The sequence below is a fragment of the Pinus tabuliformis genome, chromosome 5_1 (genome assembly GCF_031772625.1).
Source record: "Pinus tabuliformis cultivar Carrire ecotype Pingquan chromosome 5_1, CPIR1, whole genome shotgun sequence".
Lineage (NCBI taxonomy): Eukaryota > Viridiplantae > Streptophyta > Pinopsida > Pinales > Pinaceae > Pinus > Pinus tabuliformis.
Genome location: NC_142305.1, coordinates 864,841,111 through 864,868,875, shown reverse-complemented (window position 1 = coordinate 864,868,875; position 27,765 = coordinate 864,841,111). Strand labels below are relative to the sequence as shown.

The following is a 27,765-nucleotide window of genomic DNA, read 5'->3' as shown; positions in this document are numbered from 1 at the left end:
AAAATGGAAATAAACTAGCTCGAGGGATGGTAGCTTATCTCTGAGAAGAGATGTGGCAGCTACATGCCTCTGCACTGTGTTACAATGAGGCTCAAGGGCCTTTTTATTATTTAGAAACAATGGAAAACCCTAAACATCCAAAAACCTAACCCTAGGAGATGAAGTGCCTAAACTGTGGGCCCTTTTGGGGTAAATTGGAACATCAACTTCTCGGAGTCGTAACTTTGGCATACGATCTCTGTTTGACGTGCACAATACCTCGTTAGAAAGATCTATCTGAAAACCACGACTTTCGAATGCAAACACTAGCCATAGACTCACGTTTGCCCGTTTTCCAAAAACACGTTGTTTAGGCTGGATCTCCTCCCATCGGTGAAAGTCCATAAAGAGCAGGGAGCTTTAGCTGAGGTGTGTTAAGATATGGTATGTTCTATGCTTATAACAGTTTACTTCTTTTTCTTATTATATTCCACAGATTAGCAATCACATGTACATAAAGTAAAGTGCAGATAGAACTTTAAACGATCGATAGAAAACAAGCCAAGACAAGAGACACAAGATGTGGCGGCTAGCCAGGGACAAACCCCACAATGTGTGGGGAAACCCTTTGATCAAATCTTCTTTTATCTTTAATAATTCAGCAGAGAGAAATAGTACAATAAATCTAATTTATATCAGCAGTAGCAAACCCTAGATCAACAGCATCAGCATGAGCAGCTTCATCATCAAACTAGGGCAGACGATATCTCACAAACCGATCGTCGGATCGGCTTGATTCCACCACCAAAAGTTGCGGCTTCCAGAGGAGGTTCAGATGAACCTACAGCATAGTTTAGATGAGGAGATCTTCTAGTCCACGCAAGTCAAACTTTACTTCTGCAGTTGCAGCTTCAGTTTCGGCAGCTTCCGGCTTCAAATTAGGGTAGTCAATATCTTGCAAACCGTCCGTCAAATTGACTTGATTCCACCACCAAAATTTGCGGCTTTCAGAGGAGGTTCAGATGAACCTATAGCGCAGTTCAGATGAGGAAATATTCTAGTCCACGTAGGTCAATCTTTACTTCTGCAGTTGCAGCTTCAGTTTCGGCAGCTTCCAGCTTCAAATGTGTGAGGGAGAGACCCTTTTCTGCGCAGTAGAGAAGAGACTCTTTTCTACGCATTAAAGAGAGAGAGATGTGATGAAATGAGTGAGTCCAAATGAGGAAAAGTCCTATATTTATACACAACGTTGGTGTTTGAATAGATGCGACTGTTGGGCTTCTGAGCCTACATGAGTTGTAGGTCGGCTTGATAATAATTCCATAATCAAAATAAATTCATATCTCCATGAATACTTATTGGAATCGAATGATCTTTATATCAATCCTACACCTCTCGACGAGAAGAATCTAATAAAAATATTATCAGCCATGAATAAGATGACCCACATGAAGTTTTGCCCTAGTTTCCAATTTTAACACTCCCTCTCAACTAGGGAGAACTTCATCTGCAATATGTCTATCGGTCGTTACTATTCATCCATCAAATGCACTACCCTATACAGCCTGTCCCTTGCCCTACTCTGCTCTTACATTGTTCTGTTCTGCTCTACTTTTGTCCGAATTATGAAGAAGAAGAAATGATCGAGGATGTATCATACTGACTCAAAGTCAATCTCAGAGTATGTACCACTGGTCCTAGACCAGTCTCAACAAACCCGAAGTCAGCGTCATAGTGAGTACAACTCCACTGGTCCTAGACCAATATCATCCTCCACTGGCTCAAAGTCAGTCTCAGAGTGTGTACCACTGGTCCCAGACCAGTCTCAACCGACTCGAAGTCAGCTTCATAGTAAGTACCACTCCTACCACTAGTCCCAGACCAATATCGCAGTCTCAGAGAGTGTACCATTGGTCCCAGACCAGTCTCAACCGACCCAAAGTCAGCGTCATAGTATGTACCACTCTCACTAGTCCTAGACCAGTACTGCACTGACACGAAGTCAGTGTCAGAGTATGTACCACTGGTCCCAGACCAGTCTCAACTGACCCAAAGTCAATGTCATAGTATGGTACAACTCCTACCACTGGTCCCAGACCAGTATCATTGATCCCAGATCAATAGAGGTCATCTTAGCGTAGGGAGTACAGTAGATACAACGATGCGTCCATCAGTACTACTATGGTCCCTAACTTCATTTCCCTGCTCATTGATTAGATGAGAGGTACTTCCCATGAGTCCCAGACTGCATGGGTAGGATGCCTCGACAGGAGAACTAATCAATCCTGTCCTCATAGGAGAACACATCAATCCTGCTACAACTTCCATGGAGAACACATCAATCCAGGCTGCCATGGAGAACACGTCAATCCAAGCCTCACAGGAGAACACATCAATCCTACTACAATCGCCATGGAGAACACATCAATCCAGGCCTCACAGGAGAACACATCAATCCTGCTACAATCGCCATGGAGAACACATCAATCCAAGCCTCACAGGAGAACTAATCATCCTGCTACACCGGAAAGCGAATCATCCTATTCCACAAGAGAGCAAATCATCTTGTCCCACAAGAAAGCGAATCATCTTGTTCTAGTGCACACCACCAGGGGAGGGTGAGTCACCCTGTGGTCGTATGTTGCTCCAGTAAGAACCGCAAGCCCTCAGAGCTCCCAGAGCTCAATGTATGCAACATGCAAGACCCTTGTACAAGGGTTTCTTGACGACTCCAAGTCGTTTGGGAAAATCATAGATTTAGATCTTTCCTCAAGACTTTGACAAGGTGTATCGACCTGTACATCATCTTAATGCAATGGTGCCTCCTTGCTCATCGACTTACCATATCCCAAATGATGTCTATCTGCTGGAGCAATCGACGAATACGAGATTCCTCAATAATCGAATCCCACCTCTGGTTGTTACAGAGAATTACAGTGGTATCCAAGTAAATCCAAACAGCTCACTGAAGAGCTTTCGCAACCAGCCTACCTCACAAGAGGCCATGCTAGCAGCAATATATTCTGCTTCGGCGGTGCTCAAAGCCACCGACTTCTGCTTCCTACTCATCCAGGATATTGAAGCAGATCCCAAGGGGAAACAACACCCAGAAGTGCTCTTACGGTCCACCACACTACCTGCCCAATCAGCATCAGTATATCCAAGTAGTCTCACATCTCCGGCAGTGTATCTTAACCCTTTAGTAATTGTGCCACGAAGATATCTCAGAAGATTCTTGGCATCAATCCAGCGAGGCTCAACCAAATATGAGCTCACAATGCTAACTGCAAAACATATGTTCGAACGGAGGTTCACCAAGAACATCAATGCAAATGAGTTTATGAAACTCAGAGGCATTTCCCAAATCTGGTCCAACATCACTACCATATAACTTCTAAAAGTTAAGATCCTCGAGGTAGTCACAGGATTGCAGTCCATCATACCGAATCTTTCCAATATCTTTACCACATATTTTCCTTGAGATAGGAAAATTTCCCTTGGCTTTTGCCACACTTCAAGTCCTTGGTCCTTCATTTCAAATTCAGAAGCCAACACCCTCTTACATTTGTGAATGAGAGGGTCTGCACCTGTTAGAAAGAGGTCATCCACATACAACACCAGTATGAGAGGCTTGTCATCTTCAACCTTAAAGTAAAGGTTAGGATTGGCTTCAAACCTAGTTAATCCCAGCTTCATCAAGTAGCTATTGATCCTCTCATACCATGCTCGGGGTGCTTGCTTCAGCCCATAGAGAGCCTTCTTCAACCTACATACATGAGATTTTCGATCATAAATCTCAAATCCTTCAGGTTGCTCCACGTAGACCTCTTCTTTGATCGAACCGTGCAAGAACACGGTCTTGACATCCATCTAATGTAGGTTCCATCCTTGTGAAGCCACAAGGCCTATGATCGAGCAGATGGTCGTATATCTGGCAACAGGTGTAGATATCACATCATAGTCTATACCTTCCTTCTGGGAGAAACCACGAGCAACAAAACGAGCCTTATACTTTTTCGTACTTTCATCTGCTTCATACTTTATCTTGTAAAGCCATTTAGAAGTGACAATTGTCTTGTCCTGGGGTCTGGGAACTACTTCCCAGACATCATTCTCCATAATAGACTCATATTCTTTGGTCATAGCATCCTTCCATACTTGATGCTTGACGACATCTGAGAATGATGGAGGCTCATTTTGTATGATCGTGCTCATGATGGTTAGGTATCCCTGATACCTATTAGGTTTCTTACTTTCACGGAAGGTTCCTTGGGGTGCAACATGTCCTTCAGCATCATCAAGTATCCCCCTAAGCCATGAAGGCCTCTTCCTAGAAGAGGGAGGCTCAAGTGGATAAATAAGATCCATGGGTTCCTCCACATCAGGCATCATCTATCCATAGAGACAACTTCCATAATCGTACGGTTCTTCCTTTCCGCCACACCATTCTGCTCAGGAGTATGTGGTGTAGTAGTCTCCCTCTTAATGCCAGCCTCAAATATGCCTGAGTGAACCAACTGTAATATATCGAAGGTCTTGCTTTGGCTTGAGGGGAATGGTCCCCTATACACCTTATTTCTCTACTCGGAATTCGGGCATCGCTGTCACCATTTGTCTTACACTGGATAGAACTTTATAATGAAGGTGGGAAAACCTCTGATGCCAAAGTTCGGACTGAAGAGATGTGTCATAATATATGACACCTAGCGGACTTCCATCGACCTGATATAATGAATCAACACGAAACCCAAGAGTAAAGGCATCTTTAACACTATTTTTCCATATACGTACCTTACCATCGCTGAAGGTTACCTTGTAGCCTTTCTCTTCCATTTGCCAAGATGGATACCAGGTTCTTTCGAAGGTCAGGTGCATTTAATACATCCTGGAATTTCTAGCCTTCTTGAATGGTTGTCCTCTTCCTTGATTTCCAGCGTTCTTTTTACCTGTGCTATTGAATTTTCCATCCCTTCGATTACCATGAGAGGGATTTTGATCATCGTCACAGTGAGAGTACTTTCTATCAGGGCATTCCCTTGCATAGTGACCTGCTTTATTGCAAATGTAACATCGTCCTTTTCTTCCACCCTTAGGTCCAGCCTTTCCTTTTGATTTAGTCCCGAAATTATTTATTTTCTTAGCATGAGAAGAAAAAGCAACAGAAGGACCTTTAGGCAAGGGCATTTCTTGCTCTTCTACCCTTATTTCTTCTTGAATGCATCTAGCCATTAATTCCTCGAAACTAGGAATTACATTATTGTTCAGAAGAGTAGTCCTAAACATGTACCATTTGGATGGTAATCCTCCAAGAGTTGTGAGTGCCATTTCCCTGTCAGTAATAGTTTCCCCAATAGATAGGAGATCGTTCTTGATCTCGGTGATTATTAAGAAGTATGCTTGCATACTCTCATCTTTACCCTTCTTGATTTCCCTCAGCTTATTTCTAAGAAACAAAACTTGATTTGCATCATTAACTTTAAATAAACTCACCAGTCTATCGTAGATTTCCTTGGAGGTGTCCAGTTCAGAGATGTAGGCCACCAAGTGCATGTCGATAGAGGCTCGGATGATCTTCTTTGTTTTGACTTCTCCGTTTTTCCATTTGTTCTAGGCAGCAGCGGATGCATTTGATGGAGGCTCAACAATATTGTCTCTTACATGGTCTAGCACTCCTTGATCTTCTAGGGTTAGATCGATAGACATCTTCCATCCGTGATAGTCAGCTTTCTCACGGAGCTTGTCTTTAGTAGGAAAGAGTGTTGAGGACCCCATAGTTCTTTTAGGATAGCCTTGCCAATCTTCTCTTCGGTGATTGCTCTTGCTCTTACTCGGGCTTTGTCTTCACCTCAGCTCTGATACCATGTTAAGATATGGTATGTTCTATGCTTATAACAGTTTACTTCTTTTTCTTATTATATTCCACAGATTAGCAATCACATGTACATAAAGTAAAGTGCAGATAGAACATTAAACGATCGATAGAAAACAAGCCAAGACAAGAGACAAAAGATGTGGCGGCTAGCCAGGGACAAACCCCATAATGTGTGGGGAAACCCTTTGATCAAATCTTCTTTTAATCTTCAATAATTCAGCAGAGAGAAATAGTACAATAAATCTGATTTATATCAGCAGTAGAAAACCCCAGATCAACAGCATCAGCATGAGCGGCTTCATCATCAAACTAGGGCAGACGATATCTCACAAACTGACTGTCGGATCGGCTTGATTCCACCACCAAAAGTTGCGGCTTCCAGAGGAGGTTCAGATGAACCTACAGCACAGTTCAGATGAGGAGATCTTCTAGTCCACGCAGATCAAACTTTATTTCTACAGTTGCAGCTTCAGTTTTGGCAGCTTCCGGCTTCAAACTAGGGCAATCAATATCTTGCAAACCGTCCGTCAGATTGACTTGATTCCACCACCAAAAGTTGTGGCTTTCAGAGGAGATTCAGATGAACCTATAGCGTAGTTTAGATGAGGAGATCTTCTAGTCCACGCAGGTCAATCTTTACTTCTGCAGTTGCAGCTTTAGTTTCGGCAGCTTCCAGCTTCAAATGTGTGAGGGAGAGACCCTTTTCTGCACAGTAGAGATGAGACTCTTTTCTGCGCATTAGAGAGAGAGAGATGTGATGAGATGAGTGAGTCCAAATGAGGAAAAGTCGTCCTATATTTATACACAACGTTGATGTTTAAATAGATGCAACTGTTGGGCTTCTGAGCCTACATGAGTTGTAGGTCGGCTTGATAATAATTCCATAATCAAAATAAATTCATATCTCCATGAATACTTATCGGAATCGGATGATCTTTATATCAATCCTACACCTCTCAACGAGAGGAATCTAATAGAAATATTATCAGCCATGAATAAGATGACCCACATGAAGTTTTTCCCTAGTTACCAATTTTAACAAGGTGACAGTGGGCTATTGCTCCATTGTTGCCCTTGACCTAGTAGTTTCTCTATAGGATCCCTTCCTAGAACCCCTGCTAGTTCGAGTGTTAACAAGCCCCGAGCAGTGAAATTAAGAAAAAACAATAAAAGGCAAAAGACATATGAAGAAGGGTGGAAAAACAAAAGCCGAGGTAACTCATGTACCAAGATTTCTCCCTCCTACAATCATATGCCCAAGGTGTGGGCTCTCCTCAATATAGCTACCCTTGTACCATGGCATGTGGCTTGGAGCCTTCTTTTTGTCCCCATTTTGTTCCATCATTTATTTCACACGACACCTGCCACTTGAAGGGTGTGCCTTGGACCTGTCATTTCCTTAGAGGTTGAAACCACCTAATAGGCTCTTTCATTAACCTCTTCTACCCAAGAAGGTAACAATAGTATATGCTTAAAGCCCCAAATTTGGAAGGGAAACTCACTATGAAGTTTTCATTTCTGCCCTTGATTAACAAGCTTATTTACTCAATTGCACTAATGAATCATTGTACTGGAAGGTGAGGAGACACATTAGATCTTGAATAGGATTGCAGGTGGGCTTTCATCTTGGACTTGGCCTCCCTATCTAGGATCCAAGCCCTTCAGAGGATCACAATAGCATTTGTAGGGTGAGCATTGAGAGCCAATGGCATCCATTCATGCAGAGCATTGATTGCCACACCATGGGCTTCTTCAAAGTGCCCCAATTATTCAGAGATGATGATGCACTTGGACCAAGTTGCCCCAACTGGCTACACATTCCACCCAACATTCAGCAATTGATCCAAGGCCTTGAGTGTTGACAAGTCTAGGGCATTGGGATTAGGAGATTTCTCTATAATGATAACTACTTGTGAATGCTTTTTACTTCTTTAGATTAGGATCTTCTCTTTAGTTAGATTATTATAGTGTTCTTCTTCATCAAACAACCACCAAACCATAAACAATAATGAGACAGGAGACACAGAATGTAGGCGATCAGCCAAGGCCAAAACCTCTCCAACTTTGAGAGGAAAACCCAAACGAATTCTTCTTCTTATAAAGACTTCAATTGACGAATACCAAGACCAAGACCCTTGACCTATTTGCCTCTCCAAGGCGAAGTCACGACTCTTCTTCGAAGTCAACACAAGTCAACTTTCCTTCTTTCTCTACACTTCTCAGCTACCCTAAAACTTTCGGCCTCTTTTCCACAGACCTGCAATTCAAACTTCTGCAAATTCACACGTGAGAGGAGCTGGAACGAGCTTGGAGGGGTTTCCCTTCTTCGCTATACTTGGAGACTTCTCTAGATGACCTCAACTAGCAATGGAGTTGGTTTGGAGACCATTTTGGTGACTTCCTCTTAGACTGTTTTGACACTACTGCAGAAACCCTAGTTTTTTGCTGTTGATTTTGGGTAGCATCGGATGTGCTCTAGCCATGAAATTTGGTAGAGAGGCTAAGGTACATGAGATCTCCAAGACCCAGAATTCGTTTGGAGAAATTCCACCCGGATGAGGAGTTATTAAAATAATTAATATTTTTAATGGGTTCCTAAGTCTAAACTTAAGAAAATAAAAATATTAATGTGTATTAATAAAATATGGGTGAGAAAGTTCTAAGTGACGAGGATCATGCTAGTTCTAATCTTAGCAGTTGATTATGGACTTAATCTTGGTTGTTGATTTGTCAACAGGAAAAGTATAAGAGGAGGCTTGAGGGTCCGTTGGAGATACACCAAGTAATCAAAGAATTCGATTTTCTGGGGCAAGGTTTGTTGAGGACATCGAGTTAGTGATCAGAGTTGCAGTGAGGGGCAGTTCAGCAAGGGATTTTCATCCGAGGCTAAAAAATACATATCAGAGAGATAGCGCAGTGTCGGGAAAGATAGCACAGGCCCTAGAAGAGCTGACACAGTGAGATGCAGAAGCTGCAAAGGCTGATGCTGGGCCTCAGAGGCAGTGCTAGGGAGATTCTATGGGGCAGAATGGGAGCAAATCAACAAATTCTGAGCCGGGAGAGGGTGACGCAGCTCCTGGAGGAGTGCCACAATTCTATAGCAGTGCTTGGAGCAGCTTTCGCTGTCCATCATAAGCAACAGTCGAAGTCGTTGTGGGGTTTGATCATCCATTTGCTGATTTGCCGAAATATCTGTCTCCGGATAGAGGTACTACTACCAAGGATATTTGTCATGTCTCTTCTCAAATAAATTTGTAACATGGTGCTGCTACACAATTTTGCACAATTTTGGCTAAGGAAGAGAACCCATCATTTTCAACATGGGGACTTAGGAGGCAATTCGACTTTATTTGGTTGCTAGTGGAATGTGGGGGCCACCCACATGGGATTTCGAATTGGCCCATTCGAATAGCTTGGAGGGAAATTCAAAGAGGTGGATGGATGGGCCCACATGAGGCTAGGGAGGCCCAAGGAGTTATAAGTAAGGAGCAGCGCTGATTTTGGATTCATTCTTACACCTTGCAATCAAAAATTACTTGATTGTTCACTCTACTGTTTAGCTGAGTCAACCGGCTGTTTAGCCACGAATCTCTCAAGCAGGAAATTCAACCTCTACTTCAGGGGACCATCCGTGCCCGCCCTAGAGAGGCAATTCCATAAGCATTTCAGGAGTTCTGGGAGTGTGTTACAATACTACCATTCAACCAGAACAGGGACTACGTATTTCTGGCTAGCTGGAGAATACGCAGGGGGAGTTTGGAGCTATCAGTGATCAAGCATTTGCCGGGAAAGTTAGAGGATTGGGAGAGCAGCAAAGGGTCAGCCTTTCTTGTCATTTTCACAGCCAGCAGAGCCATCATCCCAACAGTTCGAATTACTGGGCTTGGGGATAGCACAGAGGGCCAATCTAGCAATTTCGTGGAGCTAAGGAGCAGGTGCCATAAGCCGAAAGCCCATCCGAGAAGTTCGGGGATTGATAGCAGAGTCAGCCCAGTCCATTTCAGGGAGGATTTACAAGCAGATTCCAGCAGGCCGAGTTTTGCAGTTCCAGCTGATGCTGGGCTCCAAGGGGGTCGAATTTTAGAAGTCTAAACCAGCCAAATTCCTTTCTGGGTTTTTCTGGGTTTTGGGCAAGGATCACACTCCTAATTTTATAGAATTTTCTGGGCAGATCTAAGGGGTCAAACAGGGGTCCCAACTGAGCCAGCAGCTAGAGGAGCTAAGGGGAATTTGGGCCAAAATTCCGAGGTCATTTGGCCAATTCCTTTGTGGGTTATTTTGGGTATTTGGTGGAGACGTCGTGGTTAATTTTCCGTAATTTTCTGAACACAGGAAGCAGTGATTCCAGCCCTTCAAAGTCAGCAGACAGAACAGTTTTCTGGGGCAGCGCATTTTAGTTTGGTGCAGCAGTTGTAGGCTAGGATCCGGGGATTGAGGGGTCCGTTCATGATGGGTTGACACAGGAGCAAAGCATCACCCAGTGGTTCGTATGGGATCCGGGCATTGGGTCTCAATTGCGTCGAGCCACCAGATTGGTCCACAGATTTGGATTGCTTGAGGGCAAGCAATCTTGTGGTGGGAGGACTGTCATGTCCCCATTTTTATTCTTCTTCATAGTACAACTAGGGTGGATTTCCAGGGCAGGGGTTGGCTAGGTCAATGGAGCAGGTTTATGTCATCAGGGGTGCGGATGGAGTTTTGAGGAGTTTTTATGGGATTTGATGGCATTCGCTTGGCATATTCCATCATCCACACAGTTTTCCTTTTGTTCCGTCGCATTCCGACAACTTTAAAAAATCAACGTCATTTTGGGCATAACTTAATTAATTATGCTCGAGTGGCATTTTGGGGAGATTATTTGATGGAACACCTCAATGTAATAGCTCGTTGGAACCGGAACGAGAATATCTACAAGATGGGATGTTGAGAGGAGACTTCCAGTGGCCAAGAGAGTATGGTGGACGATTTGCCATTTTCCTTAGTTAAAAATGACTTTAATTAGTTATAATTAAGGAAAAAAACTAATTAGAGAAAAATGGCCAAAAGTGACTTAAGTGAAATAAAATAAAATTAAAAGATCAGTTCATAAAGTCAATGGAGGAGCTTCTAGAATAATAATAAAATAATAAAATAGGATGCTTCTAGAGGCTTGGGGATCTATCCATGAGATCTATAAAAGAGGAGGAGAAGGTCATTTGGAAACATCTTGGATCTTGGATTTGATATTGTTTCTTGTATGAGAGGTTGAGAACCCGTTCTCTACTCCATTGGTAGCCTCGGGACAGAAACCCTCGGATGGTTCAGTGAGATTAGGCGAGTACCCATCTCCCCTTGGTGGATTCATTCAGAATCCACAGGTGTAGTGATTGTTTTTTGTTGTTTTAGTTTGGAGGTCGGAGGGTCATTCCCAGCTATTGTATTGGCATATATCTATATCTAATAAAGTTGGATTTTTGTTGTTGCATTTCTCATTATTTCCCATGTTGTGTTATTTTTAGTGAGATTGCCATATAATTATGGGTTCATTGTTTCTATCAATTTCCGGTGTTTTGGTTATATTTCTTGGCGAAATTGTGCAAAAGTGAATGGTAATTTCGTGTGGAGTTTTTGTTCTAAATTTTTCTCATTTGGGACAATACATTCGTACTTGCACTTAGGAGATGTGGGTTTAGAGGTCCCACATGAATTTTGAGTAAAGTGAAGCCCAAACATTAGAGGACAGAGGAGAAGAATCGAGTTGCTAGTGGTACGTGGGGGCCACCCATAGAGAAATGCGGCCCACAAAGGAAACACACACTCATTGGAGGGAGAATGGTGGGGGAAAGTCGAGGTTGGGCCCACATGGGCATTTTGGAGGCTCTTTGACAAAAAGAGGAAGAGACACTCATTTTGGTCATTCATGATTATTTGAGATTTGTCTTAGATTAGCACGCTTGAGCTGAAGCCAAGTCTGCAAGTGTTGTTGAGCACAAGAGGTTTCTAAGTGGAAATCTCAACCCTTGCTTCGGTGGACTTCGAGTGCTAGCCCAAGGAGGGAGTTCCATCCTTTCCAGTTTGATCTAGGAGTAGTGAAGTGTGAGTGTGGGGAAGTTCCAGCAGCAGCAACGCAAATACCGCACAGTCGTTGGAGGTGTCACACGTGGGGGTTGAGGAGAGAGAGGAGTTTTGGGCTGAAACTTGGAGTGGAGTCCGGGGAGGAGAATTGTTAGAGATTGCTGTCATTTTGTGGGATTTCAACAACAAATTTATCAGGTGGGTTGAATTACCCAGCAGTAGTACCATTGAGGGAAATTGGGCCGAAATTTCGAAGTCAGCAATCAACAAAGACCTTTGTGGGTATTTGGTGGAGAGCCTGGGGTTAATTTCCCGGAATTTTCTGAGCACTGGAGGAGGTCCTATCAACGATTCTTCACAGCCACCAGCTCATTTTTTGGGCATTTCAGCGCAGAGCCAAAGGGAGATCGACCAATATGCTTGGGGGACTTCATATTCTTCACTTGGGCTTAGCTAGCTTACCTTGGGAAAGCCCAAGTGCATACTTTCCAAGCACCCATTGCAACCTCATGCTTTATCAATAAAATGGCTCAGTAGCACAATTTTTCGCTGTATTTCATGTTCTGATATTTCGACAAATTTTCTGTGTGTTTTTGTCTATGCATGCTTTGTTTATTACTGTAAATTTTGCTTAGGGATGTTAGAGTGGTATCGAAGCTCATAGTCTTGGCTCAGCCTGTGAGGAGCAGCATCAGTCTATGACACTAGAAGACCAACAAAACGTAACTTACAGGGGGTAGAGGTACAAAAGAAGAGAGAGGCAAATCATCCCAGATCTAGAGATTGCTGAACCAAAGGTCAAAAGGCCAAACATGGGAGACAAAGGGAGTAAAGAGGAGGACTTTGACCAACATCTTCTCAAGGCCATGCAAAATTTGTCCAAAGGTATCGAGGAGTTGAGGCAACAAAATTGCATCAACAATAGGGGCAAAGGGATTCAAGGGGGATTCTAAATTAGTGAGGGTTGTGGTACTTCGCATCACCAAGGGGGTCATGGCCTCAATGAACCCCTCATTCCCAACTCACCACCCAGGTCCATTTTTCCTACATTTGTAGCATCCGGTGCTGGAGGGCCGCAAGGGCAAGAGGAGATGCCCATGGGGGACTATTTTGTAGAGTACCAATCATATGTCATAAGTACAAAGGTAATTATGAAGACTGAATCTAGTTACATTCTCCAACAAGATTGTAGAGAGTCAAGTTGGATTGTTTAATCTTTTGCATTGTGGCGCTTGTTGTTGTGAACAATAGGCTGATTATTGAGAATATAATGAAGTATGGGCTTCTGATTCAGCGCCAAATCTCAAAGAGATTGGCCATTTTTCATGCATGGGCTCATACTCCCAATTTTCCCATTTTGCGCATTTCTTGTTGAGAAAGCATCTGTACATTTTCATATTTATGCACTGAGTATATTCTTTCTCCATGGTATTATCATTACAGTTGAAATCTTATGTCCTGTATTTGTTATAGAACAATGTCATTCCACTGTCTTATCGGGACTAGTACTTATGATATATGCAAGCACCATTTGGCTAAAGATGGTTTCTTATGCATATACCAATCATGATTTAAGAGCTCTTACCATTGTTGGTGAAAAGATAGAAGCATTCAACGATTCTTCTAATGTGGAATACCCTCATAACATCAAGTTAGGAAATGTAGTATATTTTATGGTAGCTCCCACATTGTGTTACCAAACAAGTTATCCTTGCACTATACATATTCGCAAAGGTTGGTTTCTTCATCAACTTGGAAAATCGATCATATTTACAGGAGTTAAGGCTTTATCATAGAACAATATATGAACCCAATTATAAAGAATTCACAACATCCTTTGAAGGGGAACTTCCTTCATGTCGTTGAAAGAGTACACAAGTTGTCTGTTCCGACTTTATACATGTGGTTGTGCATGTTTACTGCTCCTTTCACCTCCTTCTTAATATTATTGCAGAGTTGGTACGATTTGGGGATCGTCAATTCTAAAAAAATTGGTGGAATGCAAAAAACTGTAGAAGAGTATTGGCGAATGTGGAATATGCCTATTCATAAATGGATAGTTCGTCACATCTATTTCCCTTGCATACATCTTGGAATACCTAAGAGAGTTGCCATCGTCATTGACTTTCCGGTTTTAGCTATATTTCATGAGCTTTCAATTGGAGTGCCTTGCCACATGCTGAGAGCCTGGGCTATCCTAGGAATAATGTTTCAAATTCTATTGGTGATTTTAACAAATTATCTGCAAAATGCAGGGGTCTTCAGGGATCAGATTTCAAACGCGTTTTATGAATAAAAAAAGACGAATTTCAAAAAATTGTGACTTGGGCTTTTTGCAAAAGGACCTCAATTGACTTTCCCATGGGTGGTTTCCAAAAATTGAGAGTGGTTTAGGAGATTTTGCAGGTTCTTTCGGAAGATACATGATCGACGTCCACAAACGACTGCACAAATTAATTTTGTTTTTGAATGAATCAGATCAATGGTGAATATTGGTCAATGCCCAATAGTCAACCAGATCAATGGAATTCCAACCAATGTTTTTAAAACCGGAACCGGTGACCGGACCGGTCCACCTAATGAACCGGTTTACCGACCGGAACCGGTCTAACCGGGACTGGTTTGGTCTAAAAGAACCAGTTTTAGAAAAATACATTAAATAATTATTTTTTAATGAAAAAAACTATTTTTAAGATTTAAAACCATGATTCCAAGCCAATAGAGACAAAATATGGAAAGATTGCTCATTGATATACCATGTAAAGCCTTAAAGGTGAATATATCAAAATGGCACCGAGTGCAATACATATCATCGACAAAATACATAAGCAATGAGGCTCTAAATGGCCACTAGAGTGCAAAAATAAAGCCTACAAACTATGGGGCCAGTGGCCTACTACAAGACTTCAGTCTAGACTCTAGACTCTACATATATGATAATAGCAATATTATAATAGTGATCAACATTATCACTTGAAGTTGAAACTTCTCATGAGTCTCAGTCATCATGATCAAACTCAGTTGGTTGAGTCTCGACTCCCAAACTGTGTAGCCACAAACTTCTCTATTGGTTCAGTGACTTGAGTCTCAAACTTCTGAAGGTATTCTGCCCTAATATGCCCTATTATTTCATTTGGTGCTCCACATGGCTTTACATGGCCTCCTATCCCAGCCAAGTGTTGCTTGAACCTGTTAATACCCCCTCCTTGAATGGATTTTTGGCAATATTTGCAGATCATTTTGCCATCAATCATATCACAATGAGCCCATGCAGTATCTTCGGCTTTTGGAGGCATGATGACTCCCTGGATGGTAGATCATAGAAGTGAGAAGTTTATAACACAAAAAAAAATTCATGGACAGCAGACTCAAATGAGGAATTATCAAGTGCAAATCCTTACCTGGAAATGCAAACTAGCTCCCTTAGCCTCCTCTTGAAGATGGCAACTCCACTGACAGCTACACACTATCTCCAAAATAGCTCCAACTCCAACTCCAAGATGACTACTTCAGCAAAAACTCCACACTCTCCAAGCTCACAAACACTCACAAACACTCCAAATCAGTTGTGTGAGACAAATGAGAGTGAGAGGGGTGTCTTATAGCAAGTGTGAGGGTGTTTTTGGAGGGAAAACACCTTTCCCTGCCCCCCAAAACCCCTAAACCACCACTAACAGCCAAAACCGCAGCGCTTTTTCCTTTTACCGGCGGCCTGTCCATAAACCGGCCGGTTCCGCCCTAAACCGGCCGGTTTTTACCGGTTAGGGCTGTATTTTGGGCGAGTGAGGGAGGAAACCGGGTTAGAAGGGCCGGTTCGGACCGGCCAGGCCTCCAACCGGCCGGTTAGGCCGGTTACCGGTTTTTTCCGCCGGTTTTTAAAACTATGATTCCAATAGGTCAAACAAATCGAAATTTGAGTGGCGGGTACCCCCCAAAAGGTTGGATTGCAAAACCATCAATTGCAAGATCAATGACGGGGATTAATTCTGACACCCCTCCTCCTTTATTCCAAAAACCGCCTAAGGGGGTGCCGAAAGTCAGTTTATGGTTTCCACAAAAACTTTTATGGGTTTTATGATGTGGGTATGACAAAGGCTGGGGCTCACAGAATCCTTTGTCACTTCCAATGTTGTTTTATATATAGCTCAAGTCCATATTCTTTTATTGTATACATTGCAAAATTTGGGGAGCGAAACTTTATTTGGTTTAAAAGAGGGATTTAATATATATATATATATATATATATATATATAATATTAAAATATTTTAAAATCTTTAATATTTTATTTATAAACATTTCTTTTTAAAAGGGAACAATTTTGTAATGAAGGGAATTAGTTTCATAACTGTTTACACAATTATTTTCTGAAGAAAAATAAAAGACCGACAGAGTGGAGAAGTATGGTTTTGGAGGTTGGCGTCCAAAAAGTAATGTAATGAAGAAATCTCAAAAAGTAATGTAATGAAGAAATATTTTGGAGACTGAATAATAAAAGCCAGTTTTGATTCCAGTTTGGGTTAAATTGCAGCATTGTTTTCTTTCCTGTGTTTGTCATTTAAATTATGTTTTTCCTCTCCTAGACAAGTGTATGTAGCATCAGAGCCTTTTCAATTGGGAGTATGAATTTACCTCATAAATGGTACTCATTTTTCAGTTTAAATCTCTTAATGGGTGCTCCACTTCCAGGAATTCATACACAATTTCTTAGTCTTTTCACCATTCTTTCTACAGAGTTTGAACTCAGATTCTTAAATGCCTGAGTTGTAAAACCTTGTCCTTCTTCATCTTTCCTCTAGCCATCTCTTTAGTTCAAAAGCTCTACAATCCTCATCAGCCTTGGCCATGCTGGTTTTAAAGGATAGGTTTTTGAATTAGAATGTTCATTACATTCATCATGATCCTGCTTCGAACAATCTTTTTAAAAGTTTTCATCAATTTCAATAGATGTCTTGGGCACTGGCCTCTTGCAGCTAGAGGTTGCCTCCAGGGTACAACACACACCATCATGAATTATCCACTTAGCTTGGATTTTCTTCTTCTTGAACTCGGCTATTTGTTGTGGATCTTGTGGAGGTGCTACAATGCTTTCCATAATTTCCCATAGCTCCCACTTTTCAAGGAGAAGTCCAATTCTTACCTTCCATGGACTCCAATTCTCAGTTCCACATGGCCTGTCCTCAAATCTAAGACCTTCAACTCTTGAAACTCTAGAAGTAGCCATAACAACTTACCAAAATGCAAAACCCAAAAAAAAATAGAAAAATTCAACGACCTCAACCAAAACCCATAATAACCCAGAAAACTTAGCACTCTAGAGCAAAACTCAAAATACTTTTGTGTTAATTTTAGATAACAATGGTATGTTCTATGCTTATGAGCAATTTACTTCAATTTTTTTATTAGCCCAATATCAATTTCTAGATCAACAATCACATTAACATGATAGTAAATGCATATAGAACATAAATAAAACAGTGGAAGACAAGCCAAGACAAGAGGACACAAGATATGGCGCTAGTGAGGGATAAACCCCAATGTGGGGAAACCCTTTGATTAATTCTTATTATTCTTCAAAAGTTCAATAGAGAGAGTACAATATGTAATTTTCACTTGCCCAATCAAAGTGAAATATGTCCAGTCAAACCGTAGCCACAGAAAGCCCTAACCAGAAAGTCAACGCTGGTCAACCGGGCAAAATTTGACCTGCAAAGCAGCTCGGTCAAACCCAGCCAACTCGTCCTTCAAAAACAAATCAAATCAGCCCATAAATAGTGCAAAAATACTCAGTCAAACTTGGTCAACGCTGCAGTCCAACCCTTCTGCAGTCAACGATGGTAAAAAATACGAACTACCTTGATTTCTGTGCCCAGAAATGCGGCCTACCCAAACAGAAAGTATCCCACAAAAATCGCAATAAAACAAGGTCAACGCTGCTGATCAAAACACTGGTCAAACTTCCCTGAAATTTGGTCAACGCAGAAAACTGTCTTCTTATTCTTCACATGTGTGGAGAGAGGCTGTCCTGAAATCTATACCCAATCAGATGAGGAGAGGGAGATGAATGAGAAGGTGAGTGATATCCAAATGAGGCAAAGGCACCTTCTATTTATATGCAAACGTTGAGGATGATTAGATGTGACTGTTGGGCTTTTAAGCCTACATTAGTTTGCTGGCCGACCTTGACAATTTGTCCATAAACAAAATAAATTCATAATTCCATTTGTACATGTCAGAATGAGCTGTCTAAGGTGGAGTTTGACCCTAGTTGCCAAATTTAACACTGCCTCTCAACTAGGAGGAACTCCACCTGCCAAACCATCTGACAATCTATACCATCCCTGTCATCCCTGCTCTGCTGAACCATGAAGAAATAATGAAGAAGAAATGATCGAGAATGTATTATACCATTCTCCACTGACTCGAAGTCAGTCTCCAATAATCGAGAGTGTGTCATACTACTCTCTACTAATCCGAAGTTAGTCTCCATTGATCCCAGATCAATATCAAACATCTTAGCATAGGGAGTACATAGTACACAATGCATCCATCGGTAGTACTATAGTCCTTATCCTCATTTCCCTACTCATTGGCCAGATGAGAGGTACTTCCCATGAGTCCTAGACTGCATGGGTAGGATGTACAGGTAGGAGAAGGTGAACCACTCATCCTGCTCATATGCCATAGGAGAAGGTGAACCACTCATCCTATGCATATCTCAACATGGGGTGTCACAGGGGAAGGTGAACCACTCACCCTGTACATCGTGCACCACTAGGGGAAGGTGAACCACTCACGCTATGGTCGCTCATTGCTCCAAGAAGTACCCCAAGTCCCCCCGGAGCTCCCAGAGTTCAACATCCATCTCATACGGGACCTTCATAAGAGGGTTTCTCCACGACTCCAAGTCGTTCACGGAAGGTTAAGAATTTGACCTTCCCTAGGGGCGTCGTAAGAATATCTGCGACCTGATCAACAGTGCCGATATGACGGAGCCTTATTGCTCCCTGTTGTACCATATCCCGGACAAAGTGGTACCTGATATCAATATGCTTGGAGTGGTCATGAAACACGGGATTCTGAGAAAGACGAATCCCACTTTGGTTGATGCACTAGATCACGGTGGTATCCATCACATGTCCAAACAACTCACTAAAGAGATTCCTCAACCAAACAGCTTCACACAAGGCCATACTAGTAGCAAGGTATTCAGCCTCAACAGTGCTCAAGGCAACCAACTTCTGCTTCCTGCTCATGCATGATATCGAAGCAGAACCTAGAGAGAAGAAACATCCAGATGTGCTGTTACGATCCACCACACTGCCAGCCCAATCAGCATCAGAATAACCATGGAGCCTTACATTCCCGGCAGTGTATCTCTGTCCATAGGTGATTGTGCCCCAGAGATATCTCAAGAGATTCTTGGCAGCAATCCAATGTATGTGATGAGGCTCAACCATAAACTGACTCGATGTGTTCACTGCAAAGCATATGTCCAGACGAGAGTTCACCAAGAACATTAGGGCCCCCACGAGTTGACGATATAGAGAAGGATTTCCCAAATCGGGCCCAACAACACATACGCATAACTTATCGAAGTTAAGTTCCATCGGAGTAGTCATGGATTTGTAGTCCACCATCCCAAATCTTTCAAGTAGCTTCACGATGTATTTTCCTTGAGAAAGGAAAATCTCACCTGGCTTTTGCTAGACCTTCAACCCTAGGAAGTAATGCATCAATCCTAGGTCCTCCATCTCAAATTCGGAAGCCAACTCCTTCTTACATTGATGAATGAAAGAGATCATCCACATAAAGTATCAAGATGAGAGGTCTATCATTCTCAACCTTAAAATAAAGGTTCGGATCAACTTCACTTCTCGTAAATCCCAACTTCATCAGATAGTTGTCGATTCTCTCATACCAAGCTCGGGGAGGTTGCTTCAACCAATAGAGGGCTTTCTTGAACTTGCATACTTGTGTTTGACGATCTTGAACTTCAAACCCCTCGGGTTGTTCTACATAGACTTCATTGTAGTCCACACCTTCCTTTTGAGAGAAGTCTTGAGCAACAAATCTAGCCTTGGACTTTTCAGCACTTCCATCAGGTCCGTGCTTGATCTTATAGAGCCATTTCGAGGTGACAACGGATTTGTCCTTGGGTCTAGGGACCACATCCCAAACATCATTCTTCATAATCGACTCATACTCTTCATTCATAGCATCCTTCCAAACTTGGTGCTTCACAGAATCTTCGAATGTGCAGGGCTTAGATTGAACAATGGTGCTCATGGCAGTTAAGTACCATTGGTACCTATTCGGCTTCTTACTTTCATGAAATGTCCCCCTTGGTGCAACATGTCTCTTGGCATCTTCCAGAGTTTCCCTAAGCCATGAGGGTCTCCTTTTCGAGGAGAAGGGTTCATGAGGGGGTGGATCTATGGGATCCATTAGTTCTTCAACATCGGGTATCGGCTCATCCTACGGTTCTTCTTGTTTTCTTGAATTCGCTTCTTTGTCCTTCCTTGGAGGAGGAAGGTTAGTAATCCTTCCAAGGGCAGCATCCTCATCGAAGGTGACATCATGACTTATCTCCACTTCTCTTTGACCAGGCACATAGATTCTATATGCCTTAGAAGTTTCACTGTAGCCCACAAATGTTCCTTTCTTCCCAGAAGCATCCAATTTGCTTCTCTTTTCTTTCGGCACATGAAAATATACGGGGCTACCAAAAATTCTGAAGTGAGAAACATCAGGTTTCTTATTGGTAAAACCTTCTTCGGGAGTTTTGGAGTACAACGCTTGATGAGGGCATCTATTTTGAACGTACACGACAGTGTTGGTAGCTTCGGCCCATAAGAACTTCGGAAGGCTTTGATCATGAAGCATGGCACAAGTGGCTTCTATGATAGAGAGGTTCTTTCTTTCAGCAACACCATTTTGCTTGGGAGTATATGTGGTAGTAGTCTCCCTCTTAATGCCATTTTCTCTATAATAGTTATTGAACTTATTAGATTCGTATTCGGTTCCTTTGTCGGTCTTCAATATTTTGATCTTCTTCCCTATTTGATTTTTGATCAAAGGTTTGAAAGAACAGAACCATGAGAATACTTCATCCTTCTTCTTCAAGAAATAAATCCAAATCTTGCAAGAGAAATCATCGACAAAGATAGCATAATATAAATATCTTCCCAAAGAGTTCACGAGCATCATACCAGATAGATCAGAATGAACCATTTGCAATATGTCGGTAGTCTTGCTATCACTAGAGGGGAATGGTCCCCTTGTATGTTTTTCTTCGGCACACCCCTGACAAACACCTTCATGTTCTACTTTAAATTCAGGCACACCTGTCACCATCTTCCTCACATCGGGTAGAGCCTTATAATGTAGATGAGCAAACCTGTAATGTCCCCAATTAAATTAATTTTGGTAAGATGAATTTCTATTTTGCAATTGGGTGTTGGGAAATATTTGGGCATGTAAACTTAGGAAAAGTGGGTGGAGGGAGTCCCCACTTAATTTTTGGAGAAATGGAGACCACCAACATTAGAGAAAATGAAAGATTAAATTGATAGTGGAATATGGGGCCCACATAAAGTACACACTTGGGGAAGAAAGAATTTGAATTCCTTGAGGCAAATCGAATTGGTGGAGGGACCCACAAGGAATGCATGGTCAACAATTATAAAAGGGAGGAATGAGGGAGTAATAGGGGTCTTTTGTCTATTTGAAAATCGAATTTGCTTTAGCTATTCAGCTGAGCCAATATTGTGTTGTTTAGTACAAGAGCTCCCCAAGGAGAGAAGCTCAACCTTTCTTCGGTGGACTTCGAGGGCCACCCTAGGAAGACATTCCTTCATCACTGAGACTGGAAGAGGCATCAACTACACAGGTCCCACACATTTTTGGAGTAGAGCACGCAGTTTGGGAGCCACCACTGCACAAAGGTAGGATTCATTGGTTGTTTGTGGAGCTGGGTTGTTGGGGAATTGACCGCAGAAGCTACATGAGTATTTTTTGATCATTTTCATGAGTGTGGAGGGAAGCTACAACCAAGAGGACCAACCTACACGCAACTGTCACTTTATCATATACAAGACTGCATCATCTCCTCCATGATTGCGCAGTCATTGGAGTGAGACTCTTTTGGGGTAGGATCATCCGGGGGAGTTTGGAGTTGGGGAGCTGGGAAATCATTGGGCGGGCAATTTGAGGAGGATTTCTAGAGTTTGGAGAGAAGAGATTGATAGGAGTATCCATAGTAAAAGAATTCGAATTTGGTGGAGGGCCAAGCTGTGAAGGGTCAAATTTCGAAAGTTGGAACTAAGGGAAACCCTTTATAGGTATTTCTGGGTTTTGGGCAAGGAGCACTCTCCTAATTTTATAGAATTTTCTGGGCACTCTAGAGTGGGAAAATCATGGGGCAAAGTCAAGCAGTAGTATAGTTTTGGAGCAACAACACAATTTTCTAGAGGTGTTGATTATTGCAGCCATTTGAATTTCTCGTACTCATCACCTGGTGCTTGTAGCTTGCCTTGTGCAAGCCTAGGTGCAATTCTCCAACTAATTTGTGCCACAACAGATATTATTAATAAAATTTGGCTAGTTTGGGGATTTGCAGAAATTTCTGGTTTGTGTATGCATTTCTAAAATTTTCTATGTTATTTATTTGTGCATGTCTTTGTTATCATTGTAAAATTTCTATTAGAAATATTACAGTGGTATTTGAGCATGATCTTGGCCAGTTGTGGAGTATCCAACAAGATCATGGAAGATTTGGGCATGTATGCACTATGATGGGTGAACTATAGACAAACCCATGGCTCATGGAGAGTGAGTATCATTGAGGGAAAAATGATCCTCACCCACTTTGATGGTTAAGCTAAGAGTTCTATCAGAAAATGGGTACAAGAATTGGACACATATTTCTGGGTAAACCCCATGAGGGAGGCAAATGCTATTAGACATGCCACTTTGCACTTGGATGGAGATGCTATGGAATGGTGGTACCAAGGGCTGATCCCTTTGGGTCATGTACGTATCACATCGTACAAAGAGTTCACACAGAGGCTCGTTGAGAGATTGACTGAAAGGACACCAGACCCCCTCAAAGGGAGTGGATAGGACGAGGAAAGCTAGAGGATGAGACCAGGAGGCATTTCTACTGGTGGACACCGGGCTTTAGATGTCAGAAGTTCGAGGTGGTGGTTGAGTAGGAGGACACGCAGGATGGTGAGGGGCACATCAATATACCCGATGTGGCGAATGAGTCACCATTGTTGGAGGTCTCTTTAGTCGCTCCAGCTGACACCTCGGTTGAGGGAGTAGAGCATACACTCGGAGGGCCATCTATTGATGAGATGCCAACAATTGATGAGGTACTCAGTGCTATGACCCAGTTTCTAGACGATGGCCACCCACAACAGGTTGATGAGGTGCCTGGAGGCATACTTGTCATTGAGGAGGTACTAGAAGAGATGGAGGGGTCCAGAGCAGTGATCGATTTTACAAAGGATAACTGCCCTCCACAGTTTCATCAGTTCTGGGCTAGCCTTCTAACGTTGAGAAAGAAGGCCATGACAGTGCGAGAGGCCATTCTACAACAGAACGAGGAGTTGGAGGGCATGAGAGCGGTTTGTGTTGAGTCAGCGACCAAACTGACTCGCGTTGGGGAATGGTTGGGTTCCCTAATGGTTTAGTTGGAGTGCACATTGGAGCGATGGGGAAACCCTACTCAGACATTACAGGCTAGTAGCACTAGCAGGTTACCACTACACATTGGAGAGGGAGAGGCAGAGTCACCTCGACATATTTTATGTGTTGACCAGGATGGTGAGATGAGGCGACATGAGTTGCGCAGGGTGCATCCTTGGCAGGATGGAGGGTTAGTTCCATGTACGGGAGTTTATGCTCTCGATCCTTCCCTTGGGGTTGGATGGCAAGAGATATTGAGTTGGTATCTGGTGGAGCTGGCTAGGAGGTTAGATGCATCCATGGCCACAACTCAGCAGAGGCTGTGGATTACCAAAGGAGCTCAAGGCCCAGACTGCTGTTGGGATCCAAGTGGGATTCTCCATCACATTGTGGAGTCGGTAGGTCATGGTAGCAGCTATGTGATGGACTCGGTGGTTGGGTGCACCCACCTTTTCATATCCCCTTCAAAGTTCCTGACAACACTAGTGATATGATGGATTGGCAGAGGAGCAGGAAGATTTCATGAGTTGTCATGGCATGTTGGGTTGACATGGGATCGTAGGATGGTTAGACTACTCTGGCAGGAGTTGGTAGGAGGAGGTGGCATCGTTAGGCCACCGGACAGGGCATCATATGGAGATAGTGCTTTCTCATTAATGTATTGGGCACTAGAGCTACTGAGGTTCAACATGGTAGCGTTAGTCCCGATTGCATGTGAGGAGTTGAGCCACATAGGTGTACCTGGGCAGATGAGGAGGTGTAGATCACATCGTGTTGGGTGTACTAGCAGAGTGGCAGATGCATGGGCACATATGGGATGACCTATGGTACATGGTGGCATGACACTGAGCGTTGATATCTAGTGGTGCATGAAATTGTGCCACGAAGTTCATGGCTATGTGGTGGAGTGTTGGGGTGTGTATTTGTGTGTAGCAGAGCATGATGATGCAAAATTGTTTATTGAGGTGTTTTCGCCAGAGAGATCTCCTGACGAGGGGATCAGGAAATCCATTGGGTTTGACACACTCAAATTTGGAGAGCGAGTTTATCATAGGGTTGACCATGAGCTTCCCTTTATCACTCACCAACATTTCACACTGATGTCGGGGACTTTGATACCTTTCCTTGATGCTCTCATTGCTAGCAACATAATCCAGGAGGTTCATCTGAGACAGTTGGACGGGGCACGGTGCATCAGGAGAGAGGCTTTCCAGCTGTGGCATATGGGCAAGGCACGGGTTGGTGGATGCAGGCTTGGGGGTAGTCCAATCTTTTGTAGAGGTAACACTTGCACCGCACTTGAACTCACACTCAGGGAGAGGCATGACCCCCTTTGGGTGAGACATTCCGAGGTGTCTCAGGAGCATCCACAACAGTTTGTGGACCTTACATGCAGGCGGATGTTTAGACTCCAGGCAGTGTTGGGGAGCGCTTTTAGGAGGCAGGATGATAGATCCCACTGCATGGTATGGCCAGCGCAGGGCAAGTTCGTATGCACCAGATTGGTTTGTGATGTAAGGAGGCCATATATCGATTGCACGTAGGGGCTTGAGATGTCGTACGAGTTGGAGCCAACCACTGTCAAGACTATGCCACAACCATTCTGGCTGTGGGATCCAGGTATTTGGCTAGTTGATTGGACACTTTGTTTCATGATGAGCGGGAGCAGGACAAAGGATGACCCAACTCCCACTTGGTTTGACATGCGAGGGAGCATTGAGGCCTTTGTCGCATGGCAAGACTGGTTTTCCTTGTTGCTGCTACAAATCAGAGTGAGTGTTGGATGGGTAGGTCGTGACATCATGGGGATTCTTGGGCCAGATGCATTGGGACTCCATAGATATTTTTCCATCAGGTCCCAGGAGAGGGGGATACAGCTTGCGCGTGACGGGCAAACCGTCATGATTAGAGTGGCGCAGCGACATCATGGTGGCACCCCTTTTGGACTAGCTTGGGATTTTGGCCTAGCAGGGCTTAACAGTTCAACTACCCATGGAGGTGAGCGGGTTTCTATAGGGGAAGGTCATCCATATCTTCCATTGGGTTTTAGTGACTTGTTGGTGGTGTGGCGGACTTCACCAGTGTGGCAGGGTGATCAGTAGGAGGAGATCAGGGGAAGCACAAGCAGGCGAGGATTCCATCCCACAAGGATTGGATTGCGTCTTCATGGGTCTACTCCTGAAGTGCACGAGAGAGACTATTCGATAGAGCAATTTCACGAGGAGATGATCAGGATTTTATACTACCATGATGCTCTACTTAGTGGCGGTATGTAGGGGATGTCTGGTGCCTATGCTAAGTTGGACAACAAGTGGAGCAAGGGATGCCTCATGCTGATCAGGATGGCTTGGGATCCTGGCAGGACGAGTCAGAGATCAAGGATGGCTAAGTGGTACATTTGGGACCATGGTATTGTGTGTAGAGACTGTTGGGGTTAATTGATTGAGAGGGTGCTTGTTCAGGCATTGCTTGAGGACAAACAATTTTTGGTGGGGAGGACTGTAATGTCCCCAATTAAATTAATTTTGCTAAGATAAATTTCTATTTTGCAATTGGGTGTTGGGAAATATTTTGGCATGTAAACTTAGGAAAAGTGGGTGTAGGGAGTCCCCACTTAATTTTTGGAGTGATGGAGGCCATCAACATTAGAGAAAATGAAAGATTAAATTGATAGTGGAATATGGGGCCCACATAAAGTACACACTTGGGGAAGAAAGAATTTGAATTCCTTGAGGCAAATCGAATTGGTGGGGGGACCCACAAGGAATGCATGGCCAACAATTATAAAAGGAAGGAGTGAGAGAGCAATAGGGGTATTTTGTCTTTTTGAAAATCAAATTTTCCTTAGCTGTTCAGCTGAGCCAATATTGTGTTGTTTAGCACAAGAGCTTCCTAAGGAGATAAGCTCAACCTTTCTTCGGTGGACTTCGAGTGCCACCCTAAGAAAACATTCCTTCATCACTGAGACTGGAAGAGGCATCAACTACATAGGTCCCACGCATTTTTGGAGTAGAGCACGTAGTCCGGGAGCCACCATTGCACAGAGGGAGGATTCACTAGTTGTTTGTGGAGCTGGGTTGTTGGGGAATTTGACTGAAGAAGCTACATGAGTGTTCTTTGATCATTTTCATGAGTGTGGAGGGCAACTACAGCTAAGAGGACCAACCTACACGCAACTCTCACTTTATCATACACAGGTTTGCATCATCTCCTCCATGATTGCGCAGTCATTGGAGTGACTCTTTTGGGGCAACATCATCCAGGGGAGTTTGGAGCTGGGGTGCTGGGAAATCATTGGGAGGGAAATTTGAGGAGGATTTCTAGAGTTTGGAGAGAAGAGATTGACAGGAGTAGCCACAGTAACAAAATTCGAATTTGGTGGAGGGCCAAGCTGTGAAGGGTCAAATTTCGAAAGTTGGAACTAAGGGAAACCCTTTTTGGGTTTTTTCTGGGTTTTGGGCAAGGAGCACTCTCCTAATTTTATATAATTTTCTGTGCATTCTAGAGTGGGAAAATCATGGGGTGAAGTCAGGCAGCAGTATAGTTTTGGAGCAAAAACACAATTTTCTGGAGGTGTTGATTATTGCAGCGATTTGGCTTTCTCGTACTCATCACCTGGTGCTTGTAGCTTGCCTTGTGCAAGCCCAGGTGCAATTTCTCCAACTAATTTGTACTACAGCAGATATTATTGATAAAATTTGGCCAGTTTGGGGATTTGCAGAAATTTCTGGTTTGTGTATGCATTTATGAATTTTTTTGTGTTATTTATTTGTGCATGTCTTTGTTATCATTGTAAAATTTCTACTAGGAATATTACAAAACCTCCAGTGCCATAATTCGAATTGAAGTGATGTGTCGCAAGACATAGCTCCTAATGGACTTCCTCCAACTTGATATAGGCTATCAACCCTGAATCCAAGTGTAAATACATCTTTGAAATTTTTATTCCACACATGTACCTTTCCATTGATGAATGCCACCTTGAATCCTTTGTCCTTCATTGCCGAGATAGATACCAAGTCCTTCTTTAGATCGGGTACATATAGTACTTCTTGTAGATGAATGGTGTTAACTTGATTCAATTGAACAGTAACATTCCCAACTCCCTTCACGGGATAGGTGGCATTGTCTCCAAGGATAATTTCCAAATTTGATTCTTTTCAATCAG

The 27,765-nt window shown here is 43.0% G+C and overlaps 1 protein-coding gene and 1 pseudogene across 4 annotated transcripts in view; one reads left to right on the top strand and one right to left on the bottom strand.

The window, feature by feature from the left end:
* Window positions 1-14,201, top strand: part of LOC149167569 (diacylglycerol O-acyltransferase 1A-like) — a 32,825-nt pseudogene extending 18,624 nt beyond the window's left edge.
* LOC149167568 (histidine-tRNA ligase) overlaps window positions 1-27,765 on the bottom strand; it is a 341,880-nt gene that overhangs the window by 38,124 nt on the left and 275,991 nt on the right. The window lies entirely within an intron of this gene.